This window comes from Neolamprologus multifasciatus, chromosome 10, assembly GCF_963576455.1.
Source record: "Neolamprologus multifasciatus chromosome 10, fNeoMul1.2, whole genome shotgun sequence".
In the NCBI taxonomy this organism is placed as follows: Eukaryota; Metazoa; Chordata; class Actinopteri; order Cichliformes; family Cichlidae; genus Neolamprologus; species Neolamprologus multifasciatus.
Window position 1 is genome coordinate 8,429,833 of NC_140448.1, and position 26,102 is coordinate 8,455,934.

The 26,102-nt window shown below is 41.4% G+C and overlaps 1 protein-coding gene and 1 long non-coding RNA gene across 13 annotated transcripts in view; both read right to left on the minus strand.

Annotated features, from left to right (window-relative positions):
* The window catches only part of msi2b (musashi RNA-binding protein 2b), a 261,495-nt gene that overhangs the window by 117,069 nt on the left and 118,324 nt on the right, over nt 1-26,102 (minus strand). The window lies entirely within an intron of this gene.
* On the minus strand, nt 1,446-25,823 carry LOC146509555 (uncharacterized). Its single transcript, XR_014876624.1, has 2 exons — nt 9,588-25,823; nt 1,446-9,514 (listed from the first exon to the last, which is right to left on the minus strand). It is a non-coding gene; the product is annotated as an uncharacterized LOC146509555 (long non-coding RNA).

Consider the following 26,102-nt stretch of genomic DNA (forward strand, 5'->3'; position numbering starts at 1 on the left):
CAGAACAAAACAATGGATGTTACGTGTGGTTAAGTTAAGCCAGAGTCATTGCAAGAGAGAGACATGGCAAGTGAAGAATCCTGAATTAAAACGTGGAACTTGTGCAAGGGGTGATATTGTTTAAAATGGCAGGCAGGCATTTCACACTCACTTTCTAAAATAATAATCGCTTGCTCAAGTCTTTACAAAGAGGACAAAAGTTAGACAGGCAGTCTATCTTAAGTACTGTCAGGAAATGCTCAAGTGTGGGTATAAATTCAGCAGAGCTGCTGGTACTTGAGCTGGCACTTTTATACAATCACTAACAAAGTTATTATTTTCCCTGGACTATTTCTCTTTGTCAACACAAAAGGGGTAAAAAAAAATAATAATGAAGTTTGCAGTGTCTCTGAAAAATGTGCTATCTGATGACTGTGTGGCGGGAAAATATTACAGGGGGAGTACAAATAAACAGCTGCCAGGCAACATCACCTGCAGCAACAGTTTTCTAAACAGACATTTAAAATGTCACCAAACCTAACGTCTGTCTCATTCCAGCCGATCTAATCGAAATCACATTAAAGTGAGAGGAAACTGGGAAACTGCAACCCATAAGTGCCAATGGCTGCAGTCCACTGGCTAAGTTTAAAGAACCCAAAGAAAGTAGACTGTTTAGTGTCTACACAGCACTGAAAACAAGACGTGAGAAAACTCCGATTTGGTCCATTTCTGTAGCTGGAATTCAGCTTGTAGCACCAGAAAGAGTTTCTAATGCCTAAGCATTTGACAGCGTGAAAGCTGCATTGCAGAGCAAAGATGGAATGGCATGTTTACCAACTATGGTAAACGTTTAATTTGACAAGCGTGGCTGACAGCCTGTGATCATTTACATGGGAGACAGAAATTTATAGCATTTGACTTCTGTCATCTAATGTCAGTGATACTGGAAGAGCCAACAGAGTCACTAGTCCATGCATCAGTAGAAGTGCAAACAAAAATGGCATATTTATTTGACACTTAAAGAAATACAGGCACATAGAAACATGGCACATAGAACTTCCCAAAACATTAAATAGAAGAGCATTGTATTTTAAAGCAAAGTAACACAACATAAATTAACATTAAGACCCTACAATATCAGAGAGTTCAAACATATGCATACAGTGTGAATGACATTACATCCACATGACCAAAAACTTGGCGACAGTAGGGAGGAAGAACTTTCTCCTAATAGGAAAAGACCTCTGGTGGACTCAATTTAAGGGAGTTTCATCCATCTGGCTTGACCAGTTGGAGAAAAGGGTTACACTACACAGGGAAAAACTACTGGGCCACTTACAGATTATACCTATAGAAGCCGCTCAGCGATGGAAACCTATGCCACGTATTTGTGCTGATGTTAATGGCAGCTGTGGTGTGCAACTCTGCAGTTATTGAGCCAGCAGTGCATGGGCGAAATATATACAGTATGTGCCTCAGATCTGTAATTTTTATTCAGCGGTTGATCATGGAATCTTGGTAGTATCACGCTTTAATTCAGCAAGCTTTTTAGAATAACCCATTCTTTCACAAATGTTTGTAAAGACATGGCTAGGTGCATGATATTATATACCTGTGACAATGAGATAGAAAACACTAAAAACCATACACAAAGTCACTCCATACTTTGTCCATGTGGTGTAAGAAAAGACAGAGTAGAGGAGAACAGAAAGAGCACAAACAACAGTCATGGCAAACAAATAACTTGGTATACAGATAAAGACAAATTATTAGCCCCTTTGAAATTTAAATTTTTAATCAAAGTTTTCCCAACTGCTTTTTTAACAGAGAAACAAATTTTCCTCATAGCATTTCTAAAAATATTGTTGTCTTTAGAGAGCATGATTTTTTTCTATTTGCAAACAACAACAGAATTACTTCAGAAAAGAAAAATTACCAGGGTCAATATTATTAGCCCCCTGAAAAACTGACCTTTTTTGAGCCATAGAAACAAACCACTGGTCTACAATGATTTGCTTTAGCTGTGTAATCGTCAAAGCTTGTAAAATAAAGTTAAAACTGAGGTATCTCTTCCAATTTATACACAGAACAAAAACCTTTGTTCTGTATTTGATTTGAGCTGTCACTTGAGAAAGCATAATGCCAAAATGAAATAAATTAGTTTAGACTTGAGAAAATTAATTGTTGATGGTCACAAACCAGGAGATGGACATACAAAATGATCACAGCGTTTCTAACTGTCAAGAACTGGAGTGAGAAGTATCATCAAGAAATTCAAAGAGCCACATAGTACAGAACAAGCCTGGCAGAGATTAGCAAGTGAAAGATTTCAAAAAGTTTGGAAAGAAAACTACTGAGAGATGTGTCTAAACACCCCAGAACAAGACACTAGTAAATGACTTAGCCAAGTCAGGAGCAGTAGTCTCAAGAAGACTATCACTAGAACCCTGCACAGGGATGGGCTGTGAGGTTAGAGACTAAGAAAAACTCAACTTTTGCAGAAGAGACGCCTTCAAGCCATACTGAAGTATGCTAAGGACAACCTGGAGAAAGATTATACATACTGGAAGCACATCCTCCAGTAAGATAAGATGAAACTAGAGCTGTTTGGCCAGAGAGACCCAGTAAAACACAGGGGTGGGAGTATTATGTTGTGTGGATGCTTCAGTGCGTCTGGAGCTGGGAATCTCGTCAAGCACGAAGGAACCACGAAGAAAGAAGATTTCAAAAGAAAATCTCAAGCAGTCAGCAGCAAAACTGGGTCTTGGTCGTCACTTTGTCTTCCAACGCAACAATGACCCAAAACATATGCCACTTTTAGTGAAGAAATACTTCCAGAAGACCAAAGTCAATGTTACAGACTGGCCCGTGAAAAGCCCTGACTTGAATCCCACTGAAAATCGATGACTGACTGAAGACCAAGATCCATACCATCAAATCTGGAAGTGATTGAGATATTCATCAGAAGAAGAATGGGCTGGGAGATGTGTGCGAGACTTGTTGTAAACTACAACAAATGCCTATAGGCTGTTATCCAGCAAAGGATACACAACTGACTGTTAGCATCAGAGAGCTAATAATGCTGATGTTGGTCATTTTAGTGCTTATGGAATAATTGATTTTCTGTGTCCAAAATCAAACTGGGATGTTTGGAGAAGCTGTGTTAAAAATTCTTTGCTCTGTTTGAGAATTTTAAACAGAAAGAGTAAAAAAAAAGAAGAAGAAGAAGGAAGGAAAAGACAAGGAAAAAAAGAAAGCATTTTAAAAAATACATTTTCATAAGGGGGTTAATAATTCTGTCCTCATCTGTAAGTCTGGATGAGTTATTACAGTTTTGCAATATCTAATTAGTTTTCATTTAATAAGTTTTTGTTTTCAGTGTCATTTCAAATTCCAAAGTAGGTTTAGTTGTTTCCGTTTAGTTTTTATTGTTACAAAATGTTTCATTTTATTTTAGTTTTTATTACGCTGACTGTATAATTTGGAGAGTTTATGTCAAACATCCAGAAATAAAAATGCAAATACAGTGCTTTTTGAAGACAGCCTAAGCATAGTCATGTAGACATCTCAATAAATAGACCAACATTAAAACTTAAAGAGACATCTTGCACTTTTTAATTTGAGTTATTTTTGTTATAGGTAGACAGTGCAATTTCAGTTAGCTCTCATGTTTTTAAGTCCAGTTTTTTTCTTCCCCTATTAACTGTTTTTTTTCCACACATAGTTTTTGGTTTTTTGTGTCATTTTAGTTAACTCTAACAATCTCGGTTACAATAAAGTGAATAACATACGTCTTTCCTCTTGCTGTCAATAAGTGGATGTAAAGTCTTGAGCACTGCGGTGGGTTGTGTTGCCATGTGGTGCTGTATAAACAAGTGGCCCGCAGTTTCATCAGCCATCAGCCACCACGAGCCCTTCATGCAGCATGACATTCAGATATCTGCACTCTAATATTGATAGTATTGCCACCATAAAGCCATTTACAACCTGAGAGCAGAAAGACTGCTACTTTGTAAAATGAAGTGAGGTCTATTAAAGGAAGTGTATTACATAAATGTGTGAACTGTGTTGTTGTGACATTATTAGAGAAGGACCATCCTGTCAGCGAGACCCATCCAACAAAGAACACAGATTCACAGTGAAGCACTGATGGGCACTTTAACAAAGAATGTGCACATCATGTGAGGGTCACACTCCAGCAGGTCATACTATACACCCTCCCCTCTCTCTCTCTCTCTCTCTCTGCCACTTGCAGAGTCTATAGAACCATCTCCTGTGCTTCAGGGCTTTTCAATGTAGTTATTCAAGCAGAACACAACTGTGTGCCTCCATCTGATAGAAGGTTAAGGACCTCTTCACTGCTCACAAAAAAAAAGCCCGCCACACAGAGGTGAGGCCAGGCTCACCTCAGGGAAGAAATCTTTCTCTGTCCTCCTCCTCCTTCTCTTTCACTCTTCCTTTTCTCCTGGCACAGTGAAAAGAAAGGTTCAAAGGATAATGGCTGTCTTATCACTATGTAAAAAGGGAATGGGAACTCCAGCGAAGTGCCTGGCCTTTTGTGACAATGAAGAAAAGAGCAAAAGTCTATTTCACTGTGGTATATGCACTGGAACAGTCCATGACCGCTTAAGAAGAGGCTGCTGGAAGGTAGTCAGCGGGCGAGAGGCCGGGCAGCTCTTTAACTGAACCTGCAGCAAACACATCTGAACCAAATAACCTCTAACAAAGGGCCAGCAGAAGTATATTATTTATGTCAAGTGTTGGCTTACTAGCAATACACAGCAAGAAGGTAGTGATTTCATACTAGAGCCCTTTCCTCTTTCTGAATCCCATTGTGCAAGCTCTTACCCTGTTGCTATTACAAATTGCTCATAATTTCTGTGAAAGAACTTCTGCCTGGGCTTTAAAGGTATCGACCAACAGATCGCACATTAACTGGTGCACTGGGAGCTTTTACGCATTCACTGTGTTGTCAAACAACTAATCAATGCAAATGCTAGAAGACTAACATCCTCCTCTGAGTTCTGGAGAACCAGAGGAAATATTTGGTGTCCTTTACAGGTTGTGTGCTTTGATTGATTAGTAGTGTTTACGCAGTATTTAATGCACCTCTGAAAGTTTTATCTACAGCATGCCTTTTGGTTGAAGTTAAAAGACTTTTTTTGCTCCAAGTTCTGTCTGTGAAACTATTTTTTTTTTCTCTATTGTCGTGACCACTGAAGGTAAGTCATCTTTGGAGTAACATGACGGTAAAGCTCTATATCACTCTGCTTCAATAAGCTGAGAAAAAGAGACCTTTTCTGACATATAGCACAAGGTTCAACCTCACACCAAGTACAACCTCTTTGTCTGTGTCAATCCATATGTTTGAACAAGCACAGAAAAATACATGCTAATTCTAGAAAAAAAAGAAAAATGTGGTTGAATGATGAATTATGTATCAAAGGACAAACACATCAATAAAGGCTAATGTGCTCTGTTTTTGGACAGGAAAACAGCAGAGGTGCCAGGTGACAGGGGGAGATTTAAGAGCTCTGGAAATGAATTATGACAGCTATTTAGATAGGTGTCAAATGCACATTTACATTCAGCTCATGGCTGAAGGCTAGAGGAGCTTTCCTGCAATTTGGGGGTGACACTGATATAGATCATATCTGATGCCAAAGGAACGAAGGCCTGAGCCACAGATAGTGACCTGAGAGTAGGCTGTGCCTATCCTTTTGTTGCGTCTCTGTCTTTGTACTGGCACCTGGTGCGGCTTTGTGCTGGCTGCACTGGGATACACAGTGGTTTCTTTTCTTGCTTTTATTACACTTGCTGTGAACTTCATTTTTATCTGAGTGGGAAAGAATTGAGCTGTGTGTAGTTATTAGGCAATTTTGGTGTCAGTTTTGGTGTCAAGGATTACTGGGATTTGTGCTCACGCTGCCAACACCAAAGCACCGACTGGGCTATTTGCATCAGTTTACCAGGTGATGCTCAAAATCATTTGTGGCCAATTCAGCATGAAAAAAATCCTTCTACAAATGCCTCGATTACAAAAAAAAATATCACAGTGCCAATTTTCTATTGGCACAACTCAAAGCAATAAATACAGATCATGTGAACAAGTTTGGCCCTCAATATACCCTACAGTAAAAGCGCTTTTCATAAGTAGAACCCTGGTTTAAGCTGTCTTGCTGGCAAGCATCCATTTTTCTCAAGTGTTTCTGACTAAAGGGCAGACTCCCTCGTATTTCTAGGGACAGCTGCTTGTAGCCGAACCTGCAGCACAGCCTTGCAGCCGGGTGGGTGAAGGGGGCAAAAAAGAAATCCCTCCATCGATCAGTGATGTATCACATCATTATTATCATTACCGCTGTGACAGATAAGGTCATGGTCGAGGAGAAAAACTCAGCTCGCGCTGCCCCTTCATCAACACTCCCCTCGCAGTAGTGCATCTAATATTCTATTACAATGATGGCAATTAACAGAGAAATGATAGCGACCAGTGACAATGGACAAATTTGTGACAACCCTTTCAATTGTTCTTTTGTAGAGGAAATCTATATCATTGTCTGGGAACGTTGAGCTGCAGTGTGCTGCATCCACGCTTGAGCGCTTTTACAAGTGGTAGTTTAACGAGGAGCAGAGGGCAAAATTTTAGCTCCCCATAAGCTCTTGCAATTACACAAGGTGGCAAAAGGGACAGCGTTCTTAAGCGTGAGCCGAGATGGACGAGCTATTCTTTCAGCGTCCAACGAGCCAGGGGCCAGGCCAGCTATGTTTAATCTGGAACGCAACCTTTTTCTTTCCCAAAAGAAATATTCCTTATTATAATGGATGAGTGGCAACCCTCCGCAGAAGTGATAAAAATGCACGGCTAGAGTGCAAACTTAACACACACATCACACACATACAGATAGAAAAAGCACAGCGATGTCGGGGTGAAGAGAAGCTTATCTGCTGTCTGCTCTGTCTACCACATTTCTCTCTCTTTTTTCTTTTAAGTAAATATGTCTGTTTCATAGTTTCCCCCAGCAAAACTTTATTCCTTAACTCTTTTGAAAACAAATTAAAAAAAATTAAGAAATGCCAATTTGCACAGATTTAAAGGGACAAATACTTTGTTACTGGACAGAAAACACAAGGTGCTGCAAGGCTGCCCTAGAAGTGTAACATATTAATCAGAATCAATCCCGTTTGATTGGCAAATACAAGTCTTACCTGTTACACTATATTCTGTATAATACACAGTGTGACGCAACCACAGAGCTCCACAAAGGAAACTAGCTGGCAGTATACACGCTTCATCTATTATTTTTATATCCACTGCTGAAAAACAGAAGCAACAGATGGATTTGTGTTTTTCAGCATTTATTCCACAGGAATTCTTGTGTACGTAATTATTAATGATATACACCACTGGCGGATTGTCACTGCTTATTCCACTAACTTTCCCTCTTGTTGACATTAACAAAATGGCTTGAGAGAAACAGTTGAGGAGGACAATTCCTCAAATCTGTCAGGATTACATATTTATGAGGTTCCCTGCTCAGCATCCAAGGAGGTCGCTATGGTGATACAAACTGATGTATATTCGAACAATGAACTTTGCTTTGTGTGTCGAGAATGCCTTAGAGCATTGTTGAAATGGTTAGAACAGATCCTACCACGGAGCTCTGAGCAGCTTTCAGATCAGCAAATACACAATTAAAAAGACAGTCATGCTGAGGCCACTCTAATCAATGTACTGTTACAAAGAAATGTAATAAAAGGATGATGGAGTGATGCCTTCAGGAGGCTGCTGTATTGTTAGAGCAGACTGTAGCACTGTTGTGCCACAAAAATATTTTATTAGCACAACTCCACACATCTAGGCTCCCACAGAAAAAAACGATGGAGGTAACAATGAGTCATACTCTGACACCCTGTTCTTGTAATTGAACCAAATTTCTATACAAAACAATGTTTTATTCTTAAGTAATCCCAATTATGCACTACAGAAACATAACACTGTCACCCAGGGAGTCTTGTTTACCTACAATTAAGGAACATTCTTTCGACGTCCATCCTCCAAACCAACCATCTGTGGTACTGAGCAGATTGTATTATATGGAAAATAGCCTCAACCTTTCATGAAGGATAAAAGTCAGCTTTCAGACTGGTCTTAAAAGCTGTGTGTTTCTCATTTAAAACAGCCACTGTGACCCCATTACACAGAAGGAAACCTCAGGTTCATACTTCCTGTGTCAACTAAAGTTTGGTATATTGCTGGGTCTGGCCCTCTGTTTGGCCTCACAGAGGCATGTCCACACACTTGAGCTCAGTATGCTTGAGGAAGTAGGACTTGGTCTCGTCCATCAATCCGCCTGTCTTCCTTTGCCAAGCTGCAGGGAACTACCCATTATGGAGTCATTTTATTAATAGGGCCCCTTTCCTCTCCGCCACACTCTTGCAGAGTGCCTCCTCATTCTGTCAGAATGGAGTATGCCTGCAAGCCACCTCCATGAAACTGCTGCACCAGGGCCCTCCCTCTTTCTCCCATGTGAAAGCTCAGGCTGGGAAATATTATGCTTTCAAGCTAAAATAGTATTTGGAGAGGTGAGCAATCCCTAAGCCCTACAGCAAACAGTTTAACATTGAGGACTTATTTAAAATGATGTCCTTCCTCCTAGAAAGCCAATCAGATTCCTCTTTTAGCAGACACACATAGACAAAGGCACAAACAAACACACAAAACAAGTTTGACATTCTGCACCCCCCCTTTTCCCCCTCCATCTTGTAAATATATAGCTCGGAGCACCTTTGACCGGAGGGTGTGGAAAGGTCAGAGGATGCAGTATAGTTTAGGGAGGCTGAGTGAAAACACATTGCAAAAAGGTTAAAGACATGGCTGTGGAGATGTTTGTTTAACTCGACTTAATATGAGGAGATTGCAAAAGATGAAAAGGATTGAAGTGGCATTAGCGTACACAACTTCTATTAAATGCATTTGAATACATAATAAGTTCATTCACTTCAAAAACCTTTGCCATATTCCATTCGCAGTCTTTTTGCTGATATTTCATTTCATTATTTACTATATTTTGGAATTCAAATATTCAGCCAACATCCTTTTTACTGTCCCTCTTAAAGTTTTTGCTGTTGCTCTCTCGGTTTTCATTGCAGAAGCAGTAAAGGTGTACAGACAGTTTATGCCAACATAAAAGCAGCTACCAATGATTAAACCTTTTTTCAGCACCTTTCTTAGAAGTCCCATTCATTTTTAAACATAAAGAGCCTGTTTTAAAACTCTATTATAAATGCCACCTACGCAGATCCAGTTGCTTAAATCAGGCTCACTGTGTTGCTAAAAGAGTATTTCGAACCATTCCAACTTTTAGCACTAGTCAGAATTAGCATGCAGGTAATATGCCAGTGACATGCCTCAGTGACTGACAGAAAAACTGTCTGAGAAACTTTTCACCTTGCTTGCTGATAAGATCTTTATCTAATTGTCTGCATAGTGCAAACTAGAAGGAATACGAATAAAACTGGTATCAATATTTCATAACTGGGCTAAACTGCAGTGAGGCAGCAAAACCTCTGTTTCTTAAAGCTTTATTCTAAATGTAACTGCAGCATACTTAACAACATTTACTAATATTGAGTATAGGCCTAGTTAGACTTTAACTCAGAGTCAATTAAATTTAGTTTCAGTTCAGTTTTATTTATACAGAGCCAAGTCACAACAACAAAACAGCTAGCTTAAACAAACTACCACAGATAAATCTTACATTTTGTTTACTTGGACTTTTACAGTGTAGGGCCAGAAAAGCTCCAGTACTATTCATTTGTAAAGATGACCACATATATTTCCCTGTCAGGTCAGCCATTCCTACCGCTTAAATGAGCCACCACTGACAGCCTGGGTTGTTGTGGAGAAACAGGGATTGGTGCGATTTGGCGTGTAAGGCAGACTCAGGAGAGGTTTGTTCACATGTTGGTGCCCTACCCTACAACATTCTGATGCTGATTAGTGTATCTGAGCACAGCAACTCTCTGGCATTTAAGTTAAACTTGAAGACGTTCAAAGGATGGCTATAGGCCAAAGAACTGCAGTGCTGCTTTTGCCCTCAAGGTCGGGATGTCCCAGTAGCTCTGATGTCATGTGAAAGCTATGGATTGCAGCATAACTAAGCGAAGGTACCGGATCACCTGATTCAGCCCTAACTATATACTTAGTCAAAAAGGAAAGTTTTAATCTAATCTTAAAAGTAAAAGAGAGGTTTTCAGCCCCAATCCAAACTGGGAGTTGGTTCCACAGAAAAGGGGCCTAAAAGCTGAAGGATCTGCCTCCCATTCTACTTTTAAATACCAGAGGAACCATTAGTGAGCCAGTAGTCTGAGAGTCAAGTGCTCTATTGGGGTAATATGGTACTATTAGGTCTTTAAGATAAAATGGGGCTTGATTATACAAGAATATCAGGCCAAGTTATGAGGCCTGCTATTTCTTTTAATACACACTATTACACTAATAAGTTACTTGCAAGATAGGGTCTTACGTACAGTTTTGATAGGCATATTATTGAAATAAGGCATCTCTTCACCACTGATATGGAGTTGTGAAATGCCGGCTTAACTGAGCTCTTTTCTCCAGTGGAGAAATGACTAGATAGAAATTAACCTAGTCTGAATGAGTGCTTGTCCTTCTCTGTGATAGTGTCTGCTCTTCTTCACATGTGAAACTAAGAGGTGGCCTTGAATTGGAGAGGTCGCTTTTAGTTCACTTTGTTGTGTTTGAGTATACTCAGGAAAGCAAAAGGCTTCCACAGTAGCCCTGTGACTGCTTCAGCTTAACTAAAAGACACAGCCAGAAGTGCCTCACATAATAAGCCATTTACTAATTGTGTTAATAACCAGCCGGAAAATAAAATCTCAACAATGGACTATTTTGTGTCCATGAATTAGTGAAAGTGCTCAATGACTGTTCATGAGTCCGGGCCATAAATCTCTTTTAGGAGACAAGGTGTGTATTATGTACTTTGATATTAATAGGTGAACAAGAGGGATAAAATGAACTGCTAGGCTCAAGTGAATAGCATTAATTTCACTCACAATGGCCACCACCCCTAATACCTGCAGTGTTTTACTTAGATTAGGGTTAAGCTTTTTTTTTTTCTTTTTTTTTCTTTTTTATAAGACCATTTCAATAATTTGACATTCCTCCCCAGAATGGGAGAGAATGAGTGTCGATAAAAACTTTTTTTCCCCTCCTCCTTTTCATGCAAAACACTTTCATCTGTCATTTCATGATAGCCCGTCTCTCTTTGTCAGCATAAATACGGGAGCCCCTATTTGAATATGGTTACACATCCCTCTATTTATTAAAGCTTGGATTAACATGACAGGAAGTTTTGTCTGGGGGCTCTTTAAGATGGCTCAGAGAGGCAATCTGGTGACAGTAATAGGATCCAGCTAATATACTTGACTGATGCTCCTTTCCCAGTGTTATAAAGCAGAACAATGGGAGTGGGGTTCTGGGAGTGAATACATTGTGTTTTGAAACTGTGTGTGTAAGTGAGTGTGTGTGTGTGTGTCTGGGGGGACGAGGGTGCGCTAATCAGGCAGAATACCATCACTTAGCAAATATAAGGGCTGAAGAAATAAAAATACTAAAGGTCACAGAGCAATTCCATCAGGATAAGTATGCTACAATTAAATGAATAGACAAAGGCTCTGACATTAGTGGGAGCTATAATAATGTTTTACTCCAGTGTCTGGGAGTTTGTAGAGATTTGTTAAAGGTTGGCTTTAGAAAATAAACAGAAAATCATTTGATTTCTGCTCTTCGTCCGCTGGAGAAAGACTCGAGTTGCTATTCTTTCCTTTTTGATGTCAGGTGTTGGGGGAATCCTCGTGTGCAGGCATTGGTTCTTTTTCTTTATTGAACATAGTACTATTGTATTTGTTTGACTTAAAATCTACAAGAAGCCTTTAAAACTGAGGCATAAAAATAAATCTGCAACAAGGTAATCAAGTATCGCGATAAGTGAGCAGCGGCAATGGCCACTTTTTTCATAAGTGTGAACATTTCTCTACTTTCCCTTCAAATGTCACAGCATAACCTTGGGGGCTCTGAACTGTAAATTTAAGTGTTGTTGTTTATATTCTTGTAGAGCAAGTGATAAATTTGCTAATTAAGAAAGTAATTGGCACATTATTCGCTAATGAAAATTATTAATCATCATTAGGAGAATGCAGGTTTGTATTTCTGTTTGAGAAAGAGGTGGAAAAGCCATTGTTTGCTTTCAGTTAATCCTGAAGAATATTCAGAGTGCATCAAACATTAATCCCTGTATCCTAAACTGAACAGTGAGCCGAGTGCGTCATACGCCCCTGCTGTTTACCTTGTTGTTGTTATTTTCACTTATGCTTTTTATTTTTTTAAACTCTGAGTTGTTTTGTTGTTTGTTGATTCCAAGTTGTGATAGATATTGCTGTCAATATTACTCTGAGAGCCATTTGTTTACAGACCATCTCCATATGTCAGGGAAGCTATGGACGGACCGTGCACACATACGCGTCCGTGAGAGTGTATTTGTGTGCGTGCGCTCAGCCCAGATAGGTTAGCGGATCAAGAACACATCTGTTTTAGAGATAGAGGGGAATCTGTGTTTCTCCTCCAAACCTCTCAATACTAATTAACGATCCACTGATAGTGGCCAAATGCCAGCTGTCATTAGCGGCCGATGCGGCACAAGTACACAGATGCAGATGTGCATGCCCTCAAACCCAGATGTGTGGCGGTCACCCACCACCAGACCACCGTAGGTCTGTGGTTAAGATACATTAACCCTCCAACTCCTCACGCTGCTTCCCAGATACCTCAACAAGCGGTAACATGGAAAAACAATATTAATCTCAACATGCAGCTATATGTCTGGTCTGTACTGCATGAGAGCTGGTAGTGAGCTGTGCCTGTTAAACAGACAGCACTTACACTGTATTCTTAAAGACGTGAATGACAACCTCAATTCTCGAGTAGCTGTGGACCTTTGACTTCTTCACTGATAGTGCCATTTGCGTGCTCTCAACCAGTGTGCTCGGTAAAAGCATCTGACAGCTATCTTTGATTTTATTTAGCAACGATTTCTGCTATGCCTGTATCTAAAAGGATGTGCCACCCACTCCCTTGTCTCTTGCGTGGTTTCTCTCCGCCTGGATCTGTCACTCTGTGCCTCGGTGACAGGGTCAGATAGAGAGAGCAAAGCAGCGAGAGGTGTGACACTGTAAGCAGATGAGGGTCTACCCGTATGGAGGCCCCCAGCATGACACCCATCACGGCTACCCGGACAGCCGCCAGTTGGTCCGAATAATGCTGCCTACGCTGGCTTTGGCAGGGAGTCCAGAAGCCACCGGACCACCAGGCAGCCCTGCTTTTTCTTTCATAATTAAACGGAGCCATCATTAACGTCGATAAGCACGCCAGAAGAAAGCATTCAAAGACTATTCAAATCCTACTGGAAAATTTGGTGATGTGATATTTTGCTATGATTTGTAACCTTCTAGCATTTACTAAATATTTAATTGGGTATGTGTACCTACAATGATGACAGACAGAAAAAACACCCCCCCCTCATCCCTCTTTAAATTTTTCCTTGAAAAACCAGAGCAGCCTTGTCTCGTCTCGTCTCTCTTCCCCTCTCCCAGTGCAGCCTGCCTGCCGCCATCTCATGACAGCATCTCTCCATCTCTCACAGCCCTCTGATCTCTGTGTCAACAGGCGACACCAGCAGCTCGCACTAACTCAGCGCGCATCAGCCCATCTGCAAGGCAAAAAACGCCCCCTATCTACACGTGCATTTAACGTATGACGATGAATACGATTAATGGTGGAGTTAGCATATACCGTAAGTGCGTGGCGATGTCTTTACAGCAGACAAGGTACCACTTGAAAAGATGCCTTGCTTTGCAATAAAGACAGCTCGTGAACCTTTTCTGCAAATTCTCCACGAGGCTGGGAATTTGCAAGCAGCAGGTAGGAGATCAAAGCTGCTGCTGACATTCTTGGCAAACACAGATTTATTCAACTCATCAAGAATTGTTGCAATGTTTTCTCAGCGGCCTCTTATCTCGGTGTGTACCTTTACTGATGGGGGTTTATTAGTTATCAGCGGGCTAGGTGGGAGGCTGCACGGTTGTCCAGCTCAGGTCCAAACTCATACAGAGGATGTGATGACAGGATCCGAATCGCTCTGTGGTTACTCAGTGGAATTCAAATGCCAATCCCCCTGCCCAGCGCCATCTCCTCTCCCTCTCTCTCGCTCTCTCTTTCATTTGTCATCTCGCCCTCTCTCTTCCCTCCCCTCTCCCCCAGTGTTTGTCAGGGTTGGTGATTAGCTGTCACCCTCTGCAGAAGCAGATAACACCCCACACAGCCCGTTTCCCCTCTGGGAGCATGCACACACGTAAAACAGGGAAACACACAAATACACAACTGCGCGCACATGCATGCAAACTAAAGGCACTTAAAAACTCTGTCAAATGCAGTCAAAATTGTGATGAGTGTATCACAGTTTTGCATGCATTTACTTCAGGCATTCTCATCTATATAAGCTCCATGGTAACTATGGCTATCGTTCAGATTTTATCATGTTAATCGGTTCCAGTTCTTATTAACTCTGGCTCCAGTTCTTTTATTCTCTACACATTTAGACTGCCACAAACTGTTATTTGTCACAATCTTTAAAAACATCTCCTATTTTGCCATACACGTGTTAAATGTTGCATCTTTTCATGCTGCTTTACACGGGCTGGAAATACCTGATTTTGAGACATGTGGATCGGCGTTTTTATCCCATCAGATCCAATTTTTCTTATCCTGAATGAATGATTTTTGGCAGCACTTTATATTAATCTACTCTTATTCACCATTAACTAGTTGCTTATTACCATGCATATCAGGAGCTTTTTATATTAATTAGTGATTACAAAACACATATTATTGCCTTCATTTACAACTAATATGCCATTAACTTTAAGAGTTTTCCCACAATAACTTCCTAATTTTTGACTAATAACTGTCAAAGTGCAATTGATGTAAATAATGAGGACCTCAGTGAGGAATGGGGAACATAATCTGTGTTAGATTTGGAGTTATTTGCACATCAAAACTTTTAGTATTTTATTACAAAAGAAAACATTTATTATGGAGAACTGCTATTCTTGCAGCACTGCTTTCCTACAAACCTTATAGTGAGCAATGTACACATGCCTAATATTGTATTGGTCTCCCTTTTGCTGCCACAACAGCCCTGAACTGTCGAGGTATGGACTCCACTAGACTCCTGAAGGTGTGCTGTGGTATCTGCACCAAGATATTAGCAGCAGATCCTTTAAGTCCTGTAACTTACAAGGTGGGGCCAACATGGATCGAATTTGTTTGTCCTGCACATCCCACACATGCTTGATTTGGAGGTCAAGTCAACACCTCAAACTCATTGTTGTTGCACTCCTCAAACCATTTTTGCTTTGTGGCAGGCCACATTACGCTCCTGAAAGCCATCGGGAAATACCGTTACCATGAAAGGTGAACATGGTCTGCAGCAATGCTTAAGTTGGTGGTACATGTCAAAGTAACATTTATATGAATGACAGGAAACCAAGGTTTCACAGCAGAACATTACCAAAAGCATCTACGTGCCTCTGGGGGCTCGATTTCTTCCCATAGTGCATCCTGGTGCCAGGTGTTTCCCAGGTAAGTGACCCACACGAACACGCCCATCCACGTGATGTAAAACAAAATAAGTTACTAAGCCACCTTTTTCCATTGTTCTGGTTCTGATGATCATATGCCCATTGTTGGTGCTTTCAGCGGTAGACAGGGGTCAGAATGGGTACCCTGACTGGTCTGCAGCTATGCAGCCAGATATCCAACAAATTGCGATGCACTGTGTATTCTGACCTTTCTATCAGAACCAGCATCAACTTTTTTCTGTGGTGGCTCATTTGTTGGGCTGGACCACACGGGCCAGCCTTCGCTCCCCATGTACATCACTGAGCCTTGGCCGCCTATGACCCTGTCACTGGTTCACTACTGTTCCTCCCATGGACCAGAGATAATCAGTCTTCTTCACTTCACCTGTCAGTGGTCACAGTGTTATGCCTGATTGGTGTAAATGATCCACACCTATACATTGCAGCTGCTGTTTTTTTTTTTAGCCAGAAACGGGACAGGCAGGGAACTGAAACAGCTCTATCAACTAGGGCACAACACATATATTTAGATTGTAATTAATGTACAACAACTGCTGGGGGCGGTTGCTGCTCTGGAGATACAAAGGGTTTGTCCACCAATCAGAGGGTCAGTGGATTGATGCCTGGCTCCCGTTTGCATGTTGAATCCTCGGGCAAGATTCTGACTAAGGGTTGCTCTGAACCCCTTCATTGGAGTGTGTGTGTGTGTGTGTGTGTGTGTGTGTGTGTGTGTGTGTGTGTGTGTGTGTGTGTGTGTGTGTGTGTGTGTGTGTGTGTGTGTGACAGTTAGGAAGTGCTTAAAGGCACCAATTAAATCCCTGCACGAATATGTGTGTGGATGTGTTAATGTGGCTTGTAGTAAAAAACGTTTTGAATTCTTAGAGTAAAAAAGCACTTTGTGTGTAACAGATCATTTACCATTAACAGCTTTATTTACTTACAATCAGTAAACACTAATTAGGAGATTTCTGAATCAATTTTCTGAGTTAGAACTGCTTATTCAGAATTAGGAATTAATAAGTACTTTGTAAGTTTGAATAAACATCTGAATGTAAGTACTTGTGTCACCTGTCCACATCAGTATATACACTGACCACATACACTGTTAAATGTGTGTAAACTAATGTTAGAATTCACTTTAGGCCACCATTTACTCATGTTGATGCATGGACAGTGGACAACCCAAATCTTTTTTAAATGATAAGTTAGGATTAGTATATAAAAAAAAACAGTTTTTATAATTGTTAGAGAGGTTTCAAGGTTTTGTCAAGCAAAAAGGTAATAACAAAAAACTGGCTGAAAAGTGACCCTTTAAAATTGGAAGAATGGACTGATGTAATCGAGGACATATATATAATGGAGAAAATGACCTACACTTTGAGACTGAAATCTGACAAACACCGAAAACAGTGGACAAAATGGATAGCCTATAATACTCACTCAGCCCCATAAGGCAGGGACCTCTCCTCGTTGTTGTTTTTTTTCCTCTTCCACAGATTAGGTGTCCTTTATTCCTTTTAGTTTGTTTCTTTTGTGTTCCTTTTTCATATTTTTGTTTGCATGTACTATAAAATTGGAAAAAGTACAAAATAAAAGGTTAAAAAACAAAAGAAAGCTGAGAAAAAGTTTTCAACAGCCAACCGTGGAGGTATATAACACAAGGGAGTAATAATATTACATTTAAAGCAAGCGCCCAAAGTAACTGTGCCATCGAGCAAAACCAAAAAACTACAACATTTCACCCTCAGTCTATCCACCATCTTTTCATTACACCCTGATCTACTTGTGTCAGAATGTACTTTGACTAAAAGTTGAAAGTGGCTCATTAGCAGAAGTCGTGAATCCATCAACTTCCTGCACACTGACAGATCTCTCTTCAACTCTATTTTCACAACTCCAGCTGTAGGGATGCAAACAAGCACACCGGGTTGTGTTGTACAGTAGCAGTGGAAAGGCTGTCTTCTGCCTTAATGTTAGAAGCCACACATCAAGCTTCCAGCCTAAATGTCCATGACTCTAATTGCAACCCACAGAGTCGAATTTGGAAAATTCAATTCAGGATGATGCAATGGCATGTATATTTAATCATCTCTGCCCCTCACTTATATACATCTTCGTTTTACAAACAAGTTAATGATTCCTTAAAAATTTCAGCAGGACACACAAGAAGTGCCCAAATCAACCAATCAATAAATAACTAAAGATGTGCTGAGTCTGAATAACCCCTATGCATCTAGTATTTGCAAACACACAGAGCTCAGATGACTAAGGGTTGCTATTTTGGAACCAAACATGGCGAGCCAGACAGTGTTCCTCCAGTGTTACTCCGGGTAACATGTGCCCTTTCCATCAGGCAACAGGTGAAGCATTAGTTGCATGGGTGCACGCACGGATCACATGGTAACCTTACTGTTTACACATATGTATTTTGACACACATATTCTGGATTAGCATTGTTGTCAGCAACAGTATGACACATATTTTAAATTTAACAAAAATGGAACAATGTGTATTTAAATGAAATTCAAAAATTAAAGAAAAAAAGAAACACCACTAGTCCAGTTTTCCATTGTTGCCTCTGGAAAGGACACAGAAGACATGTGTTTTCAATAAACATGTGTGCAAGCAACAGCCCTCAGTAAGTTCTAAAGACCAACCAATGTCTGAAAAGAACCCGCTCTGATCTACACTGACTTTTCAAGGACTGCTTTGGGCTTGAGGTCTGTCGTAATTTCAAACGGGCTCCTGTGCTGCCTGGCTAAGCTGTTGCTGTGGAGCTTCAAGCTGATGCGAACGCAACCAGAAGCCACATCCATTCAAAGCCTCCTTTGTGACACCTCTACTGAACACAGCAGTATGCTTTTTATTATTTAATAGGAAACAGAAGGACTCTGATTTAACACCAAAGCAAATATAACCCTGGCACGCAGAATAATTCAACATTGGGTGTATTATGTTTCGTTTGATCAAGAGGCTGGGCAGCAGGGCTCGAGCTTTCCAGTCCCATCTCACAAACAATATGACAGGCTCAACTTCAAATTAATATAGCAGGATAGGATCACCTGGCCTTCTTCTCTCCGCCTATCATCTCGGCTGTCACGGTACAAAGAAGGATTGAAATGTAGCAGATAAATATACTATGACATTGCTTTATCTGCTGCCCCTAAGCAGCTTTACTCAAAGGAAAGCTCAAACAATGTCGGCTAATCATAACATTTTAAGAGTCAATGTGCCATCTCGAAATTGTCGAGAACGGGAGGTGTTTTCATAGGAGATGACAAACCTGTTATGGAGCATAATAGAAACGTAGGGTAGCAGAGGAGCAAAGGGGCCGAAGCGGTGATGAAACAGAGAGAGCAAGAGAGGCAGAGAGAGCACAGTGAAGACAGCAAGACAAATACGGCCCGGGAAAGACGTATGAGATCATGGCCCCTGCTTCTGTGTACATATGGTGAAACGTGCTGGAGCAGAGAAAGACCAACACATTGAGATAAGCTCCTTTGCTCAGGCTTCCTTTTAAGGGTGATTTGGCAGCTTGGCCTCATGTCTGTTGGCAGGCGGCAATGGCCGCCCCAAATCATCCGCTGATCGCCGAATTACAACGTGCCTTCTTTTTAAATTTCCATTTAACGCTATTGGATAACTTGCCGAGGTGCTCGTAACACACTACCGCAACAGGAGCACACAACTTGACGTTCAGCTCACCGGCTTTACAGCAGAGATTTCAGGCTTTATAGGCCTGAATCTCAGCTCAAATACATTTAGCAATAGTCCTTATGTTTGTTTTTCTATTAAAGTTACATTTGTATTGTGTTTTATGATTAGTCAGTAATCTGTCTGTTCTCTCCTCAGTTTGTTCCATTTTGGGCCTCTGAGCACTGCGTTTTCTCAGCACATTCAGGAAGTGATGCATTTACCATATTCGGTAACTACGTCAATGAAATTACTTTACAGTCAGCAGACTATATTTATAGTAGATGCACTGTATGGCAGAAGCAGCTCCACAGGGGTGTCTTCATTGGTGTGCCAGAGCAATATCACACGTAGTTTCAGTGCCAGTTTTGTTTTTTTTTTCTTTTTAAAGTGAGACGGCCGTTTCGTTGATCCCATTTCACTTTAAGTGAATTTTTAAAATGCGATTAGACAAATGTGATGAACGTGCTCTCCGTCCATCACACCTTCGTGGTAACTTCTCATCCAAAGCCGGCCGAGGGCACCCGCCATCGATGCCCCCACCTAAACAATATGTAAGTAAGGAATACAGACTCCGCTGACAGGAATGAAGTGTGACTGTGACCAGACAGGAAAATAATCTACGTAATCCAGATCGAAGCCTTAAAGGCTTTTATAGATCGACAGCATAGATTTTCTCTCTGTCTCCATTTCTACCTGGGCTTAGGTTTAATTCAACTCAATTAAATCAACCCATGAGCCCGGGAGTTCGCAGAGAAAGCAATCATTCATCTTTGTGGTGAGCCACTTCATCGGGGGGCCCCGAAAAGCGACCCCTACTCTGCTCTTTCTCCACAGACGCCATTAGGGCACTCAATATAATTTCAGCCATGCCAGCTCTGTTATAATTACAGCAGTTGACATCTAACAAACAGCTCTTTATGGATGTCCTGGCCTCAATATTACTTTAACAAATCTGATCATTTTCTTTCTGGTTTGCTGTTGTGTGTGCACTTTTCCATTTCCAGCAATCAATTAGGTGGCCGGGTAGCTTGTGCATTAAAAACAAGAAAAAAAACAAAAACAAAAAAAACAAGAAAAAAGAGTTAACATGCTTATCTTTCAATGTGCAGTGTGGAATTGGAGGGGGGAAAAGTTATCCGTGATACAGAAACACACCCTGAGGTAAATTTGTTATCTACACTGCACACCACAGCTTTAATGTAAGACAATCAACACGACAATCAACAGCTATAAGGGATTGTCCTTGAGTGACTGCCACAGAAACCTCCCCCCCACCCCATCGTGACTGAGCTGTCACACAGCTGCTTACATGCACGCCCATTCGACAGATACATATTTCATGAGCTATGGTAAACACACGGCTCTCGCCAATGCCAATCTAGCATTGAATAATACATTCGCAGCAGATTGGCTAATGAATTGAGAGCTTTCCCGAGTAAAAAGAAGAAAGCAAATAACTAATACTCAAAGTGGAAATAGAATTAATGAGCGGTTGTGAATACTCAAACACTCTGTCGTGGATGCGCCTCTAAAAGCAAGGCCATTTCGCTCCCGCGCCTAACCTTTGTCTCTGGTCAAAGTTCTATATTAATGAATGCAGGAGAGGTTTCATAGTCTTCTCTATGAATGTGCATTTCACAGATGTGTAAATGATGCGACGTGAGACGCTGCGAGTGAAGCTTTGATCTGCTATTCCGCAAGCCAGGTTCTACAACAAAAGGCGAGGAAATCCTGAGCTCAGACAAGGCCTGTGTAATCTAGTAGAACCTCTCTCTATGTCTGATCCTCCTCTGCTCTGCTGGCCGTCTCAGCAATCAATCCAGCTGCCTAAACTCAGATCTGCCCCATTGGTAAGAACATGGTACCTCCTACTCCTGGCCATATGGGGTGACCTAGAATATATACATTTAAAAGCCTTTGCAACTGTACACGTGAAAGAAAATGAGTCCCATTTTCCAAAGGTGCAGTAGGGCCATTTCTGACTTTGCATACCATAAAAATATTATGGTTATTATTGTTAACACTGGGACTTAAAAAGGCAATTATGTAAATTAAGTGTCAAAACTACAGGGAGGAAAAAATCAATAGCACAAATTTTGTGTTCATGCTGTAATTCAATTATTTTTTCCTGACTAAACTTGACACGTACCTGTAGGCTGTTTAATCCAGCAAACTACATGGGAATGAAAATGAACTGGATCCTGAAGTAGAACTACTTTTTGCAAGGAACAACACAGAGTCAGAGGTAAGGGGAAAAAATGATACTCGACACTGTGTCAAATCCTGAGCAGGATCAATAGTCTTTTGAGTTGTGGAATCAGCACCCAACTGGGATTGCTTGCTACTTGTTCTCAGCATGGAGCCCACTGATGTCTATGCACCTCTAAGGGGATCCCCAGGCAGTCGCCTACAACTTACAACATTGAAAGAATCTGAATTGTTTTCTGATGTTTCCTTTTCTTCTCTAATATTGCTTGTGAAAAGTGTTTTTCACGTTCTTTTCTTATATATAGTTATACATAATATTTATTGCCCTTTATTTGATAAAATACCATAGCAGGAAAAGTGAGCATGGCCAATAAATTCCAGTTTCTAATATAATGTAACAGAGTAGCTTTATAGTAGCTAAATATAAAACCCTTTCCTTCAGGGAACTGCCCTGCATTTTTTTAATGGCTTGCATTAAATACTAAGAGAATGACGTTAGACGTTGTACTTAGGTTTGAGGATTGGCTTTGAAAACAGCCGGGATATATAATGAAGTCGGAACGCTTACACGCTCAAGAGCTTCTCTGCACTGCTCTGCCTACCCCACAAACCGGCTGTTTTCACAGAAGCATGGAAGGTGGCCAGAGTTTTGCTGCAAATGCATCAAACCAAACCTAACCACTGTGTCAGATCTTCCACACCAGAGTGGGTAAAAGGGCACTGAGAAAAAAATCCGGGAAATGAACAATTTCATAGGGGAACACCCATCCTCATCAAGACTGCTGTGACCCTAAGCAAAGGGCATATACAGTAGAGGGGAGAAATGGAGGCTGCTTGTCTATCAGCTACACAAACACCTTCATTAAAGTGGGAGGAAAGGGAAGCCTAGAGGTGTACTGTGGTCTGTGTCTGGGTAAAGCTAGGCCAGTTTAGACAAAAGAGCAGGAGCCGTGGCCGGCGAGCAGACCGGCCGACAGCACGGCAAGTCTCCGTGGGTGTCTGACGAAATTAATTAGGAGAGTAAAAGGAAAATGTCTGTCAGATCACAGATCACGTCGTGAAAAATATCCTCCCCCTGCTGTGATCTATTGATTGCCATTAAATTTTCCAGCTGCCACCCCATAAAATATTAATATTTAAAATCTGACAGCTATAAAGTGAATTTCAGCTTTTTTCCCCCTACCTAAATAACAGCTGTCTGAAAGAACATCATTAAGCACAGGAATCCAACGCACTTCCAGCGAAGAGAAAAGAAACACCACGTTTCTGCTCATAGCCGCGCTCTCACCACGTCTCTCTGTCTCTGTCTCTGTCTCTCTCTCTCTCTCGAGCCTCCTTCATTTTAACTCACGTTGCACCAGAGGCTGCAACAGCTAATTCTATCACTCCAGTTTAAGTGGACAGACTCTCATCCCGATGGGCTCGAGGGAGGAAAGGAGGGGTGGACCATTCATTAGTCACTAAAGATATAGGAGTATTTAAACAACTTTAGTGTAATGTCACAGCTTAATGCCTGGTTGGCAAAATTCACCAACAGGCTCGATGCGAACATGTTCCAGTTCTGCACGTGAGCCGACAGGATGGCGCACCGCTGGCCCAGTCGGGCTGCAGGGCCCTGCTGTTAACATTACAATGTGTAGTGGAGCGGAATAAAGCGGAGCAGGGTTTCATCTCACCGTACTGGTGCGGTTTTCCCAGCACGTTGTGGTCAATGTGATGATAACACACACAAGGCAATCAATATAAGTTCAAAAATGCCCTGCAATTAGAGCTATGGGGTATTAGTGTTTTCATAACACTCCTATTATATATTCATATTCTCTATCAGGGTTGGTAATCACTTGTCTCAAACAGTTTAATTACAGCTTGGCAATGACTACTTAACGTGATTAGATGTTATACCTTATTGTTGCGTGTGGCATATTACATCAATTATATTAAAGAGTTATTATTTTCATGAGGGCGCGGTGCTTGCGTATGATACAGGATGCAGTGAAGGCTGAGTGACAGGGACTTCTTAAAGACTTAATTTTACAAATAAAGTAATCAATATAAGCTACTGCACATCACGTCTCACCACACAGTGAGCAGTAAGGTCTTTTGCATAATTGCAATAAAAAAGTGTATTGGCCTGACTGATTGAATTCAGTCTTGGTAATTGCAGCATAAACAATGTAGTTGACTGTCACAGCAACTGTGCCACTAGGCTGTCAACAATCCAGATATTTTTCTGGTGTCTACTAGCATATCATGCAGATCCACAGCCTGCCGTGTAATGAGTATAATTACATGGTGCGCATGTGTTACCTGTGGAGCACACACACACACACACACACACACACACACACACACACACACACACACACACACACACACACACACACACACTCTCCCACACACATGTGGAACACTATTTTCTATTCCTATGTCATGTCACTCAAAATCAACCCTGATGGTAAAAAAGATTCCCAGCTATTCCATGGCGCCACAGTAAAAATGTTCATCTGTTCCTCATCCCACAATAAAAAAAAGTAAAGAGCCTGCATCATCTAATAGCCAGTGAGATCCCTGTTGATGCTGCTGTCCATCAATATGACCACCCATTCTCTCAGCCCAACCCCCACGATTTGATCGACATTAACTCTGCAGCTGCCCACCAAGCGCCTCCCTGCATTCTCAATCTTTCTTTCTCACCCCAGTTACTCTTCCTCGCTACCAGGAGATGCACCACATGCTTCCAGGCAAAGTCAATGTCTGCCTCTAGTCTCCCTCGTGCTGTCCGTATCCAGTACGCTGCTCCTGTTCCTCACTGTAGTGTCTTGCACACATCTAAGACATATCCGACTTGTAAATAGAGTGGAGCTTAAATGACAACAGCACTGCTTTTGTAGGGATTTAGGGAGGGAAGGAAAAAAAAAGGAGCTGATTTGTGCAAAAGACTGCTGGCGAAGATAAAATGTTAGGCTTTGGATCTAAATTCCACATGAATGCCTTTCCCTTTAGTGTGCATTATGATGGCAATGGACCATATCATAGTATTTGTTTTGCTTTAGAGCTGTCCTCTGTGATTTATGTTCCCCGAGTGCAAATATTTCATGTCACTATACAAGCAATGTTTCTGTCATAGAAAACGTAGGGGGTATTCGGGGGCTGAATACGAGAGATTTGTGTACATGTGGCCCGTGTGTGTGTGTTTGTGTTTGTGTGTGTGGGCCAGTGGCAAAGCACATGTGGCAGTGCCAGTGTGTGACCGCAGGCCCCCCTGGCAGGGGAGCAGCGCCTGGAAAGGTTACCCAGCAGAGTGGCTTTTGTATGGTAATGTGACCTCCAGCTCCCTAAGGAGTCCCAACACCTGCCCAGCACCCCCACCAACCTCACATCCTCAACATGGTAACTGTTTTCCCTCCATCTGACTCCTGCTCTGCTCTTGCTTTGTAGTGCAATTATTGTGAATATCTGCATCACGATTGTATTACATAAATACAACAGTTATAGGTCTGCGTTCAGCTTAACACCCGCTCCAACTTTAATATTAGCTGAGTAGTTACCGTCATCTTTAGGCATAGGCTGAGGAACAACTCTGTAGCAATATGCATGCAGACAGGCTGACACCCCCCTAGACCTACAGACAACTGGCTGAGCATAGAGAGAGGGGCTCTAAAGCAATTATAGCAAATTAAATGAATGCCCGCAAGTTAAATAGTGTTAATAGTGTTCAGGGAGACAAATTTGAGATGCAACGCACAGTGTGATGGCAAGATCCACTTGGATTGCTGAGTAGCAAACGGTAGCATTAATTATATTCAAACCCTTTTAACAGAGAATCAATTCATGGCATGCTGTGACAGGTTGTTCGCTTTGGAAATGGACTGAAAAGCTTTAAGCATCAAACTAATTTTTGGTGACACCAAAGTTAGCTCACGTTATGTAGTAGCGAAGAAAGTGAGAGATGAAGAAGTGGTACCTGTGAATTGTTTCGTCCTGGATAGAATGAAAAAACAATGAAAGAACTACCAACTAGTGACACTTTCACGGAGCTGCTCCATGACTCAAGATGACAAGTGATGAAAATGTAGAATAACATATGCTGTCAGGCATGAGAAGATGAAAAGATTTCATTCCCAACAGTTTCTGAGAGATGTGCTGATGTAAAAAAAAAAAAGAAGAAGAAGAAAAAAAAGAGAGGGGGGGGGGGGGGGGTATTGACTGAAAAACTGTGGTGATAAGTATTTTAACCTAAACTCGGACAGGCATTCAGGATATTGACGATGCGCTGCACACTAAAACACACCCACTGTGGTTCGTGTCCTCTCTCTAACACCAGCTGATCCTAACAAAAGTCCTCTCTGTCCTTCTGTTTAAGGTCTCAAAGCTGCTACATTTGTGTGAGGTGTCCAACTACCAATCTCTGCGCCTGAGGCGGCCCACCTACTGAACTCACTTCTCCATCCCTCTCCCCTGCCAACCCACCCCTCTCATTCCACTCGCATTGATCTTTT